Source organism: Pezoporus occidentalis, unplaced genomic scaffold (genome assembly GCF_034315485.1).
Source record: "Pezoporus occidentalis ecotype Australia unplaced genomic scaffold, CSIRO_AGI_Poc_V1 ctg122, whole genome shotgun sequence".
Lineage (NCBI taxonomy): Eukaryota > Metazoa > Chordata > Aves > Psittaciformes > Psittacidae > Pezoporus > Pezoporus occidentalis.
In genome coordinates this window covers 915473-930944 of record NW_026913016.1, presented here as the reverse complement: position 1 = coordinate 930944, position 15472 = coordinate 915473, and positions in this window count along the sequence as shown.

The window sequence follows — 15472 nt, the reverse complement described above, 5'->3', positions numbered from 1 at the left end:
TCAGAGCAAGTTGTAGCCTGGTGCAGCTTTATAGAGCAGCAGTTTTAGTGAGAAGCTTTGCAAGAGGTGGAAACCATGAGCTCTTCCCACTTTTCATTTCTTATTTGGAGAGTCAAGAGTCTTGCTGTAAAATACAAAGAAAACAACAATTCAGTAGGATTTAGCTTTGTGCCATCATGGGTGGGAAAAGGAAGGAATAACAAAAGTCACCAGGGTGAAGACATATAGAGTGCTTTTATAAAACAAACAAACCAACAGCAGAAAGAAAACTAAGCCTCTGAACAGTTTTAAAGGAAAAAGAACTTTCAGATGTGGATGGGTCCAAAGAAACCAAAGACACATATACAGTTACATGCCAGTCTGTTTGTAGCCATAAGAGCACAGATGAAGTCAACATGAAACAAATAAAGCCAGAAACTAATTTCAGGATACACTTCGTTTCCTCAAGAGTCCATTGCTGCCCTAAGGGAGAGCAGGCAGGGAACATTCAGTAGCATCCTGGGTAAGCTGTGGTAAGTAACACAGCAAAGGCTGCCCTGTACAGGCTGCATTTTACCCCTCCTGTTCACCTGTATCATACTGGTATTTAATCATGAAATTTTATGGTTTTTTTTTTGCCTTAGGACACTCACCTCACTCACTGCAGCAAGTCAACACGTTGTTCTATTCTTATTGCTCAGTTTACTCCTTGACACATAGGGTAGTATTTGAGCCGTGTTCTGAACGTCAAAATGTTTGTATGGATCCATCAGTATCGCATAGATTTCTTCACACAAAACCCCTTTGTGTCAAGGGAGCATTTTCCCATTTCACAGGTGGGAAGGAAAGAGACAAGATGCAGAGGGATATTTGCAAATTCCGAGTCCCCAGGTTGGGAAACCAGAGGTGGATCTTTGAGTTCTCTGGTATTAAATAGCACTTAACATGCATAGTCTGGAAAAAAGAAACATCTTCCAGTGACCAAAGTCTCAGCTTTTAGCATGCAGGCTCTGAGTCACAGTTCAGCTATCCAGAAAATAAGGAGCATGACAGCAAGGAAATGTTTGACTGAAAAACATTCATGTGTTGTGTCTATGGCAGGGAGAGGGGCAGGATCCAACTCTCTGAGGAAGTACTGGGGCTCTTGGTGTGTGCTCCTTGCTTTACCCATTGCACACCAGCCAACATCTCCCACAAAATGCAGACTATAGTCCAGTCCTTACGGGCTTTTCAGAAAGCATTGCAGAGAATTTGCCATCTAGGTTTCATATGTGAAATCCTGGAAAATACATATAAACCATTCCCAGCTGACTTTCAATGTATGTGAATATACAGTTCCCTGGTAGAACGAACATTTAATGTGCAGCTAAAACAAAAATGGGGAAACACTTCTCTTAATACTTGGAAAACACGAAAATAATTTGCAATAATTATAGCTGGGTTCCTCATTTAGCATTAGCCTTAACGAGTGTTACCCAAACAGACGTGGTTGGTGTAACACCTGCATTTCTTTTCTTTGGCAGACAAATAAATCCTCTTTCAGTGGTGACTGCTCAGTTCCTACAGCGAGACTGTGTCCCCTGGACTGTTTAGAGCTGGAAAGGATCTTCATGTCTATCCTGAAGACACTTCAAAGGCCTCTGAGCACACAGGCATTTGGCACCTCCAGCAGACTCCAAGCGCTTGAATTAAAAGGAACATGGCGAGTGGTTACACTTCTGCAAGAACCCAAAATCTTAGTCTTGCCTTGGCACCTGCTGGACAGGGCAGGTTTTGCCTGGACCTTTGTGTAGTTCTAAGCTGTGCTCATATCCTGGGATTTGCATGCTTTATAGGTGACTTGTTTGTTCATCCATTTGTGTGAATAACACATGAGTGAAAGACACCTGGGGCTCCCTCTGCCATAATGAGAATATGTCCATTGTAACCTGCTGATTGATTCTTGAATTCCAGCCTGGCAACACAAACAAACAAGGTAAACACTGCAAAAACAAAGCCAGAGATTACCACTGGCACTCCTCCACTGCCTGCCTCCCCGAAACAGTGCTGGCATTTATGATTATCGCTGCAAGCCTCTCTCAAAGCCCCCATCCTGAGTTACTCTGTAGACTTTCAAATGCTTTCAGTGATGCCTTATTATTCACAAAATTAATTACTAAATAGCATACTCAAACGCCACTGTATGAACTTTGCATCTAAAATCATCTATTTATTCAGTCCAACAGCCCACTTGGGTACATAACATCACCTCTCTTCCAATTTTTGCAACAAGAGACACAGGAGAGTTACTTTGAACTGTCAGCCTTGGATATCCATGGCTGCTGTAGAGTCCTAATGTGAAAGCAGGGAATTGTATAATTCATGACCATGAGCTGTCTCCATTTGGAATTTTCTCCCGAGGACACTGCTCAAACAATACAAAAGGCAAAGCGTTTGCTATTGCAAGAACCTCATCTCCAGGCTGTATGCAGAAGATGCAGATCTCCCTCACCCCCCAGCAAAGCCATCCTGAGGAATGAAGATACAGAAGCTGAGAGTGCTCAGGTCCTTCAGTGAGCCACCTGCACCGTGAGCCTTTTGTCCAAAGAAAAAGACACCCTTTTTTGATGTGTGATGTAGCTTTTCTGGCCACTCCACACTGACTGCATTCTGTGGCTGGCTTGGCATCTGAAGCTGCACATTGTAAATCAAGCCATGGTACATGGCCAGTAAATGAAAAATATCACTGTGAGTAAAGGATCAGTGAGCCCAGCACGCTGCAAACTAGACATGGTTTTATAACCCCTTTCAGTTGTCATTGTGTAATATGTCTCTGTTTTGAAGGCATGGTAACGCGGATGCTTTCAAGTACAAGATGCTGAGAAGCCCTGGGCACTGTATCAGTGTGTCTTTAGTTACATTTATCTTACCTTTCAACGGCTGATGTTCTGTCTGTTTAAGTGCTCAAAGCAGGCCAGTGCATGGCTGCATGCTGTACCACCAATTCCTTGTATTATCCACAGCCAGGCTGCTGCTTTTCAGGCAAATATTCCCGCCATGGGATGTGGCTGGTGCTCTCTTCTCAGAGGGAGCTCAGTACTTGGGAAAGACAAGAGCTGCCCTGCACATGGGAGCCTTGCAAGCCTGAGCAACCAGCAAAGGGCACAGGAGCTTCAATGCAGGAGAACCTCCCAGCTCCCGCTCTTTCCTGCAGGTAGGTAGTACCTGCATCAGGGTCAATGCCTCCCAGCAGCTGTCAGCAGGATCTTCCTCCTGTGCAAGCAGCCAGCTTGCAGTCATGCAAGGCAACAGCTCCTGCTCAGACACATGGCAGCTCCTGAGCCAAACCCTCATTCCAGCACTGTACTCTGTGCCGTATTCTGTGGCTTAGTCACCCTGTCCTATCCCCTCAGGACTGAGAGCCCTCAGGGTTTGGGTTAAATATCCTGATGGATGCAGATGTTGAGGAACATCTGGACCTGGTTGGGAATACAAGACAGAGGAGATCTCCTGAATGCACCTTCTGTCTCCTCCTATCACAGGTCTCCATCTCCTGAAATCTCTTTATACTTGCAACATTATCATAATGCAGCCTTTGGAGCCAGCCTTTCCTGTGGGGTAAATGGCTAGCCTTGAGTGGCTTTCTTTTTAGTTGTTGCCTGCAAGTTTGAGAAAAATGAGAAAGGGGCAAAACAGGTTCAGGCCTTTTCAGGCTAAAGAGGACTCAGAAACCGTGTTTCTTAATTCCTGAGAAAAAATAAATTACTAGAAAGAATTCAATCTTTTCTCATACCCTGTCTTCTAAGCCCCAATTTATGCATATCAAGGAGCAGGTATAAATAGCACAGCAGCAGGTGGACAGTTATTTCAGTTCTTTCTCATTCCCCCACTCAGACCAATGAAGGATGCTAATCCCGCTTCGAGGCACTCAGCTCTCCTTCCTTCACTGGGGAGGTGTCTCTCAGCCTTGTGAATTCCCCTCCTGGAGACAGCAGCTCCGTTCTGGGCACTGCAGCACTTGAACATCACACTATGAAAGTCCGCTTTTCACACCTTTCTTCAAACAGCCGCAGGAACAGAGTTTTATTTTTGATGCTAAAGATGCTCCCCAGGCTTCTGGCTTGAAGCATGTTGGCAAGGTCTACCAACCTGCGTGCTACAGGGGTGCCAGTAGAGAAGATAAAAATTCATGAAGTGGCTAAGTGGAAAAGGCTCTGTTTCAAGAGGACATAAAGAAGCTGGTCTAGAAGAATAACTTCAGCTCTCCTGGTGACTGGGTTCTTGCTGCATTAAAAGAAAAAAAATATATATATATTTTAGACATTTTCCAGCTATCAGGAAAATAACATTGTAAATGCAAAGACTTCACTGAATGTGAATGGGACAGGTGCAGAAGGAGGTAGAAGAGGGGAGAAATAGATGTAGAAGTGAATATGATGTTTTCCTGTCCTGGGTGCAGAAGGCTCCATGCATAAGCACTCACACGGACATGTATTGAAGCAAAAAGCTTTTCTCCAGCTCTGGCAAACCCAACATGTGATGCAGTCTGCAGTACCTTCACACTTCTCCACAGACACCAACAGCCCATAATTTGGGACGGAAGAGCTGTAGTTCTTTGAACCATGTTATTTTAACTACTGCACGACTCCACTTAAAGAAAAACTCTGGAGGAGGACACAGCCTCGCAGTCCTAACCTCATACCTTGTAGTATTTCACTGCATTACGCATGAATAACAGCCTCCTGCAGTGTGGTCAAGAACAGAGCTGTACAGGCAACATTGGGATGTGCCATGATGATGCAGCAAGGCTTCAGCACCAAAAGCCTTAGAAAAGCCTATAAGAGGTGAAGTGACACTTTGTTGATGGACAAAACTGGTGGTGGAAAGAACAGGAAGAGTTCTAGGAAGCAAGATAACAGTAAAGATTATGAATTGAAACTCATTTAACCTTATAGGAATTTGATCCCCCTTATCTGACTATTTTTTTCTTTCCCAGAAACTAGAGATTTTTCATTTCTGTTATTAATTGTGACTCTTTTACCACTTGAGTGAAAATTACATTGACTTTACACACAACACCTCAGAAACCTTGTGTCATGAAACTCTAACAGAGCAGGGCAGAAATCCTCCAATAACACTAAGCACATTAAGAATTGAGGTTTTGCTGAATAAAACATGAGAATGAATAATGTAGTCTGCACAGTATTCCTTGTGTTATTAATTTGACAGTAAGTTTAATTAACTTAATGCTGCCCTAATTTTTCCTTGTCCTTATTCTGCAGAATCTCAGGGTAGAAATTCCAAAGGGCATTATAAGAATTTCAGAGAAATCACCGGGTATTGGTGTGTGTGAAGAGGAGACTGCTGGAGTTGTTGGGAATGTAAGGCATGGGCGACTGTGCAGGAGAGTGGAGGACAAACTTTGGTACCTTGGTCTTCCAAAACCATCAGCAACTAAACAACACACAAGGCGGGGGGGGGGGGGGGGGAAGGAACCTGAGCTGATTTCTTCCCCGAGCTGAGCTCAGCTGAGGTAGATTGAGTGGATGTGAAGTGCCCTGTGGGCCTGTGCTTAAGGAGTGTTGCTGACAGAGATGTATGTCATTGGAGTCACACAATGATCATTGTTCCAATGATCACACAATGATCATTGTGAAAATTTACACTTCTGAACCCAGTTCAGTGGCTGACTCTGCACAGAGTCCAGAAAGCTGCCAGGTGCCAGCAGGCAGCATGAGGGGCATTCTTTGTGAGGAGAATCTCCAGAAGAAAGCATGCTCCAGCAGCGAGGGCCATCATTAATAAAATGGCATCTTGCCAGTTGCTCGGATATGAGTGTCCTGCTGATGCTGCCTCTGGGATCTCAACAATGCCATGATCTGACAGGTTTCTTCTCCCAGACAATTTGCACACAGGGATGCAATCATCCTCCTGCAGCTGGCACTGGCAGCTTTGTGTATCTACATCCAGCCACTAAAGATCTGCTGTAGGGAACATTTTTCACTTGCTCTCCATGCACAGATGCATTCCAGAAGGAGACATTCAGGAACTTCCCTTTGATCTATATATTTATTTGGCAGAGCTTCATGTATAGTGGGCTAGAACCAGTCTACCCTTATACAAAGGGCTAGAGCCTGATTGCCTTAAAGCCATGGAAGTCCAAGGTAGTTCAAAGACTGTCAGTCATGGACAAAAGCACTCAGGAGAGAAGGGACCATGCAGAGTTACACTGCATACTTCAGCTGTTCCAGCAGCTGGATCTTGTATGGCCCAGTAAATCTGGGTACACAAAATTTGTCTCTGTGATCCTTCACATTTTTTGTGGATTTTCTGTGGCAAGCACAGTGTGCTGTATTGCAGACCTGCTTTCTAGCAAACTTTACACTTTTCCTCAAACTTTGCATTGGTAAATTAAGAGCTGCTGACTGGCTGCCAAGCAGCTCTTTTCTTTGCACCTACAAGACAGGATTGTCCTAAACAGGAGCTGTCACTGACACTCAGAAAATTACTTTTGTCCAGAAAACAGCACATTTATCTCTTTGAGGAGCCAATTTCAGGCCTGTGGGACACAATTCCAGCATCCTCACGCACATCTGCATCAGTGGGTTTTGATTCCCAGCCTTCATCCTTCCAGCATCACAACAAGGGTGGTTGATCCCCATCTGCAGTCAGATGGTGGGTCTCCTTCACTGTGAAGGAGAAAAGACACCACAGTGCTCTCCTTCTTTCCCTTCAACAGGGAAAGACACCACAGTGCTCTCCTTCTATCCCTCTGCAACAGAGATAGCCTGGCACGAAGTTGCTTACCTAAGGCTGGTTGATACTTCCATGAGGCAAGAGGGTACCAACATGCCTGGTCTCAGCCAGAAACTAGTAATAAACCTCTCACATTAATTCCTTGTATCAGTATGACTGATATATAGCTTGCACAGTAGTAAGAAACATAAGGTTCAGACCTAAGAGATGTTTCACTTTGCTATTTCCTTTGCTATTTCCACCTTACCTTCTCAGGAACAGAAGAACCTTTCAGCTCTTGGTGGATTAATGATTTGTTCATTATCTCTTTGAGAACCTAAGAGGACACCTGATCTGCCACAGGGAGAATGAGTCCTTCCCATACGGAGAAGGGATGACCTTCACCATGGGTCAAAGATCTATCAAAAGTGGGTGTGAAAGAAGGACATAGGGAAGATTTAAATCTAAAGGGGATTCCATGAAGACCTCAAGAAGGGCTTAAATATGAGCATATTTAATCAGTCTTGAAATGCAAAGCATGAGCTGGACAAGCAAGCAAGACTGAGTGCAGAGTAAGCAGACATGATCTTGGAATAAATCAGCAAAATGTAATTTTCTTCTGTTTTCTTAAGATAGTTTTATAAATCTGTATGACAAGACTGCTCTAGTTTATGTCCATTAACTAACTACTTCATTTGCTTTAACAGGAATGTGGCTTGACTTTTAGGGGATTTCATTCAGTTTTCACCAGCAGAGGGACTGGTGTTTTGAGGGTATTTGTGCAAAGCCCCTGAGGACCTCCTCTCCCAGGCATCCAAGGGCACCACATTACATCTCCACTTAGCTAGACGTTCTGGAGGACTTACCTCTGCTCCTGGTATTTGGTATTCCCCACTCCCGGTAAGTACCAGACATTTTTTCAGTAATTGGGTGGCATTCACAGTGAAACCAAAAAAAGAGCAAAGGGCAGTTACCCAGCTAAGCTGCCAGGCACTGGTAGCTTCTGAAATCAAAGAGAGGTGTTAAGCCTAATGCTGACAGTCTCTAATATCGTAAGTAGAGACAGGCTCCTCCTAAGCACAGTCTTAGGACAGGGGGCTGACTTGAGATCTCAGGCACCTTTGGAAAACCTGGAGTGAGTCTGCGGCTCCCCTTCATCAACCTCAGTTTTCCCCTTTGATTATCAAAGAACCAGAGACCGGCTTCCTGCCACCGAAATTAGCTTTTTATCCCTTCCTCCTCCTAGTACAGCATCTACTTGCAGCTATATGGCCTGCAGTTCTGTGCAAAAAGCCCTCACATCCTGAAAGCAGACTTTCAAAATCTATAATGATGTATTTTAACTCACTAATGTTTAGGTTCACTCAGTATTAATTCCAGCATAAACAAGAGAAGATCTACACACAGCACAGATTTGCCTTATGTATTTCAAACGACTCTATTTGCACTTACAACAGCAACGGTTTCCCTTAAAACAAATGTTTGTCACTTCTTTTAAAATTTATTCTTTACATTTAGTTCCTTTTGCTAGAGGCTGGTGGATATTCCTTCTCTTCACTGCTTCCACGAGAAGGTGAATAGCTCCCTCAAGTGCCCCATTTAGTCCTTCATCTATTGGAAAAGTAGAGCTGACACCTCCCTTGGGAATCCCTCTGTCTCTTTTACAATTCAAACTGTTTCTTATGACACAGCAGCTGGAATATGGATCAAAAAAAATCCATAGCCTAGGAGAGAAATTACCATCCAAGCTGCAGCCTTTCTCTCCCTCCATCCTATTTAAGTGCAATAGAAATGGGAGCAATGCTCATCCAAAAATCTGTAAGCTTGGAGAAGGAAGTTTCTAAGTAGGGAAAAAAAAAAACAAACAAACCAAAAAAAACCTAAGAACATGTTTAAAATAATTTCTTCATTGCAAGTAATGTTTCTGTATCTCATTTTGTAAGCTTTCATTCCGTGAAAGGTGACATTACAGACATCAGTGGTGCGAGAATCCTACACTTCAAGCTAACCTTTCTTTGTCTGATAGGAAACACTGTTAAAGTAGATATGACAAACAATAAATACCGCTAAAACCCTCAAAACATTTGTCTCAATGAAACAGTACTCTTCACTTCAAGCTGAATTTGCTAGCATGTCGGTAACTATTTTCCATAAAGAATCCTTTCACCCACCAAACCTAGATGTTACTCAGGGCTGTGTCCTGCCAGGTTTTGAATACCTCCAAGGATGGAGACTCAACAACCTCTCTGGGCAACTTATGCGAGTGTCTGACCATCCTCACGGTAAAAGAGTCTTATGTTTAAACTTCATCCCTTTTTCTTTTATGGGAGACAGCATCAAAAGCCTTGCTAAAGTCAAGGTCATATGCACTGCTCTCCCCCTCTTCTCTGAGCTAGTAATTTCATCACAGAAGGCAACATCTGGTCAGGTGCAATTTCTCAACCATGTTCTCTCCATTTTGGAGGGTAAGAAGGTGTAAACAGCATGTGACAGCCACACCAGTTAGCCTCAGAGCCAGAGAGAGGTCCCAAGCATGTTTCATTGACTGTGTGTACGTGGCCATAGAAGTTTAGGTAGGCTGTAGGGGAGTTTTTCTGGAGCAGGCATAGCTAGGTGCTGTACTTGAATGCTGTTCAAACACTGCAAACAAGGGGACAAAATATGTCTCTACTTTTTCAGCTGCTGCCTAGCAGCTGCATGAACCTGGAGCGTTTGGTTCATTTTCATGATCACTCCCAGAATAGTCCATTTGATCAGTATGCCTATGTGCATAAACGTCTCTGTTCATGAGAAAAGATGTATAATAACCAAGAAAAGGCAGCTGCTGGCAACTGGAATGTGATCAGAAGCTCAGTCCTGAATTTAGTCAGGGATTCAGTTATTTGAACAAGACAAAAAGATGGAAAGAGGAAGGCAAGTGTCAAAACTTCACTGCTTCTGGCCTTAATCAGTTTGAACATTTATATTTGCTAACAGATTCAAAAATCATTTGAGCAGTATTGTGTTTTGGTTCACTCAGCATCATCTCATCTCAGTTCTAGTTGTGGGGGCAGACTCTTTTCACAGCCTTCTCCATTCCTTCAGAATGAACTTCTAATTCCTGAAGGTGCCCAGGAGAGCTTGGCCACGCTACCCTGGCCTGCAGGGTGCATTGGACCTTCGTGTGCAGGAGGTGTGGGACCCCAGAACGCAGGACCTGCAGGACAGCCACCTTCCCAGCAGGCTGGTGCTGCAAACAGAAGTGGTTCGATTGCACAAACCTCCTATAAGATGCAGGCTGGAACTGTCAAAACAGTTTTCCACAGCCTGGTTTCTATCTGCCAAATACTCTGTTAACTTTGCAGGCTGCAGCCAGATGAAAAACAAGACAGATCTACTTATTCCAAGGAACCATTGCCATACACTTGGTATTGGCTCATGCCCAGGGCAGGAGGTACCGCCCAAAGCCACTAGAAGCTCCACTTGGCCAAGTCCCTACTAACCAGCCACCACCAAGTCCTACATCCCCTGCAGCTCTTGAAATGGGTAAAATTCCTCAGAGTGGTCAAATACAGACTTGTCCAAATTAAAAGAGGACATGAAAAAGTTGGTGAAGGTGGAAGAAAATTAACTTTGAAAATACATCTGTGTATCAATCTAATGGGTGAGGTAACTATAAGGTGCTTGTGAATGTTAACACAAAGTCACACTGCTCCAGCAGGTTTGGGCTGGTATTACTCCTCGGTGTGCATGTCAACTGGTAAGACTCCTTCAATGCAGAAAACTACAGATCTGGTAGGAGAAGCTGTTCTAACACTAATAATAACTGATGAAGTTGCATAATTACAGGCAAGGACTAGTAAAACCTGGATACTTCCAATTGACATGCACTTTTTGGAGCAGTTAAAACAGGAAGACCTGCCAGGAAGCCACATTAGCCTCTGTGAAGTACGAGAATCACTGAAACAGCAAATGGATAACACAGGGGAATGCAATATAGACTGTATAAAAGGGGAGGCAAACATCCCAGCTTTTGGACTGCTAAGTGTTAGGAAATGATGTAATGTTCTCCCTGCCCCTGCTCTTGCTTGCATTCAACATGCCCACCTTCTGCTGCCAAGGGCACTACTTGAATGAGGGAAACCTGAGCCTCGAAGCCATGCTGACCAGGGGCTACATGGCCAGAGAGAGCTGACAGCAGAGCGCTAGGGCAGAGCCAGCCATGTGACAAGGTCACAGCTTTCCACACTGGAGGACAGCAGAGCAATGCAAGCTGGGAAAACAGGAAAGACTTCAGCAAAACGTTTGGAGAATACAACCCAAATACGATGCAGCTAAACCCAAAGGTCACCCAGCTGCAGTTCCAGCACACCCTCATCCATTTTTTCTGCACTATTTTTACAGCACAATGGTGTTCTCTCCCTCTAAATCCTCTGTAATTAGGGAGCGCAGACCAAGTGCTTGAAAGCAGCAGTCTCAGAGGACTTGAAGGAATTTAATTCCTGCTGTCAGGAGACTGAAAATTTCAGGGATGTAATGGGTTTCCCTGACATCTAGGAACAAGGAAGCATGTTCAAACAAGGAATATGCTTCAGTAGAGAAGCAAGATCAGCTCTGCTAAACCAAGTCAAGCTGAGAACCCCTCATTGCCCACCCTGATTACTTATTCAATTACTGCCTTTTTGGTTCAGACCACCCTAACCAGCTTTCTACAAAACGTATCTACCCTCGAGGAAGGTAACCCAGAGAAGGGTCAACATCAATCTATCACTGACTTTTAATTATGAGCATAGACATAACCAGAGAGAAAAAGCTGTCTTCAGCCATGCCCATCCTGGAAAACAAAGCTAATCAATTTTGGTTTTGTCTTCAAGTGCACATACAACCTCTCCCACCTCTATGCCATCTACACATTTAATAAGCATATTCTCCCATCACAAAAGGATAACACCAGCTGGAGTAAGACCTCGGACACACCACTGCACAATCTAGGTCTCTGGGTCCTTCCACACTGCAGTGAACTGCTACACCCTTGACTCTAGGCCTGCCCAGCTGCTACTGATTTCCATCAAACCAAGCTCCCTGACTTGCATTGGGAAATACTGCATCAGCCAGGGCCAGGGCCTCACAAAAGTTAAAAGGGAAACTAGATGTCACATTGTTTATCTATGAAGCCTATTACTCTGCTACAGAGGAAATTGGATGGTTTGATGCAAGTCACCCAAGGCTATCAAAAGCCATCAGTACTTATTTTCCAGCATGTTTCACTGTGTTACATTCACATGCCATTAAGGCACATCCAGGCTTCCCCTGAGCTGCGGGAGCATTTGTTTAATCACAGAATCAACTAGGTTGGAAAAACCCTGGGCTGATGGGGGTAGCAGCTCTTCAAGGGGGTGTCTTCTGTAAAGACACCACAACTACCTGGAGCAGCTACTCACCATGAAAGGAGGTCAGGCACATCCAATGCCTGGTATGACTCCTTTTGGTGAAAAGATCAGATATTGCCTAGTGCAGGAAAGCTCAGAAGTGTGGAAAATGAAAAGAGCTTTCTTAGTGCTGGCTTGTAGGACTGAGGACCCCCAAGTCCTGGTTTTGTCCCTCAGGTATGCTGTTATTTTTCAGTGAACATAACTCCATTTTCTCTACAGCCTGAACTTCCCAAGTACTGAGTGCACGGCTCAGTCCCAAAGCTACTGACAGCTCTGCTGACCCAGACCTTCTGCAAGCAGCACTTAAACAGGTAACAAAGACAGTATTAACAGAGATCGATAGTGCAACAACGGCATATCACCCTCTCTCAAGTGATGCTCGAAACAAGAGGCAATACTGGCTCTTTTCCCCCAACTAATATATCTTTCCTGTTCAAATGTGCAATGAATAATGAGTACACTTACCACTAATGGTGTTACTTTGTACTGCAGTAAATTGATAAACACTGTTCCCAAACTCATATATAGCATGCTTATGCATACTTATGCCTAGACACACATGCATACATGTAGAACTACTGCCATGATCAGTCTCTTGGAATCTGGGTGAACTATAAAAGCAATACAAACAATTTCACACTATTTGCAGTGAAGTCTTTTATTCAGGCTGTACCCATTCAGATCCCTTCTCGTTTCCCTCCACATGTTGCCCCTCGACATCTGCAGAAATCAGCCGTCATTGCAAAGGAAAGGACAAGATTTCAAGCATCAGCAGAAGCTGAAACAGGAGAAATTGTAGGAAACAGGAACGCAAAGGCCCCTCACAGTGCTTTTGAACTTCAGAGCAAAGGGAGACCAAATATCATTAGTCCAGAGTGTGATACAAGGTCAGAAGAAAGTGAGAGGGGAAAGAAAAGACAAAAAAAACCCACAACCCAAAACAACCCACCCGAAACCTTACTGAATTCCCCTTCAGGAAAACCAATTACCAGAAATGGTGGAGAGTCTTAATACACACCATCCCAGGCTCTCTTCCTGCACTTTGAATTTCTGCTTTCCTAGAACCAATGAGCTAATTAGTGCCTGTGAAATCAAATACCATGTTCCAGAAATTATCTGCCCTGCAGACACAAAAGACAACTCTGTATTAGGGATAAACTATCCCCTATTGCTGCGTATCTACTGCTCACACACCATTCCCTGTCTCTGTAGACAGCTGTGGAGTTTCTTGTATTTTAACACATGAAATTTGGAGTAAGGTAAAAAAACACAAACCAAGCAGGCGAACACCTGTGCATACATGCCCTTCATTAGGCTTCTTGCACTTCAACACACACTTGAAGAAAATCCTTCATTACATTTTAAGGATTGATTAATTATGACATACCATCTTACAAACCAATTATTTTAATTAACTAAAAGAAAAAAATGCAGTTTAGTTTGCAGGGTATTTCAGCTATTTGCCTCAAATGAACACACCTGATGTGCTATAGCAACTCCAGACATGCTATAGCCACTGCCAGCTTTGTTGTATCTACCTCCAACTAACAATACTTCAGATCCCAAATCGCTGCTGACTGGGATAGCATGTATGTATGTATTTCTTATCCAGATTGAGTATTTTTCCTAGGCATCCTTTAGTTGTTTTAACCAAATCAGAATACATCCACCAACAGTATCTATATTAATGCTACTTAGAATTTTATTGTCTGTTTTTCCATGAAGGTCAATTATTTCACTGAAGTATCACAGTAGAAAGTGATTTAATAATACACTAAATAGAAACTGGGTCAGTAGATAACACAGGAAAAACAAACAAAATAATAACAGAATTGATCTTTTTAAATAATTATAGAGTAAGATCCACCCTTAATGTCCACCAGAGATATCTTCAAGCACACTGGCCACAATGTACCCCAAGTCTAACACTTGAGATATCTATGGAACATGAAAACAGTCAATTTCTGAATCTGAAGGCTGGCAGTAATTACAATGTTATTACAAAAATGCAGTTGCTTTTATGGCATCTCAAAACAGCTACAAAACTGCACCGATAACAACTGCATCAAAAGGCAGCAAGTCATCTAAATACAAATTCATTTTACTGCCATTAAAATCCCTGCTCCTTTGAAGTTCTAATCTGTAAGAAGTTGTTTACACATTTTTCATGTTTTGTTTACTTTCTTAGAAATCCTGCTTCTGGCCATATTGACTAATTTAGTAAGTTTCCATTCTTACACATCTTTGATTATTAACATTGCAATACAGTATAGATAAGGAAGTTTTTTATACAGTTCTAAGTTGATTCAGGCAGTTTCTACATCAGCTTTGGGGCATTAAATTACCAAATACACACCAAATGGGTCCTTTCCAACCCTAACGATTCTCTGATTCTATGAACATTGCTTGGCTGCAACATACTTTAATTTAGGCGAAACAGTCCAAAACACAGCACTGTGGTACCTAGGTAATAAAAGCAATTTCCGTACATCTAGTTAGTTTCAAGATACCTAACACAAATCAATCACTAATTCCGTTTCTTCATGAAGTGAAATAACAAGAAATAAATGGTTCCAGACCCCCATCTTTGGAAAGGGGCATGCCTGCCACTTACATACGCCACCTATATATGCCATCCTGGCCACAGCCCTTCATGTTGCTGTTTACACTCCTCCCACCCTGTGACACCATATTCAACCCCTTACATGGATTTCTATTTTCAAAGAAACTATTTTTTTTTCCAGCTGGGAAGTATTTGGATCACAAAGCCATAAGCATTGCTTAAGTAACTTAAAGCAACTCCCTGCCACTCTACAGATTGTTACTGCACACTCTGGTCAGGAAATTGGATGCAGCCACCCTCCTATCCCACACCTATTCTTCATCCTTAGTTAAAGGAATACTATGGGCTTTAGAATTACCCTAATGGCAAACCACTGCTTTCTGTCACATTACTTGTGAATACATCAGAGAAAGTCAGTATTTCACATTCCTCTCAAAGATGAAAACTATTTTGCCTTGGCTCCATCCCCTACTGAACTACACTTAACATTTCAAACAGGGTATAAAGGAAATACTGGTCTAACAGCAGGATCTAGTTTTGCCTCCATTCTAGTCCATTATTTGTACTAAAATACCATCTCCATTTTTCATTTTTGACAACACTGAATCACTTCTGTCTTACTGTTCTTACTGATTTACAGTTAAGGCTGGTTAAAAAAAAAATTCCTCTGTATGAACCTGGAACATTATCATTCCACACAGATTTTAAAAGTTAAAAAATAAGATTAGAAGCAAACCCACAGGCTAGAAATGAATTATCCAAATTATTCAATGATTAACAAATCTATTCAAACTGGTTACCTCTG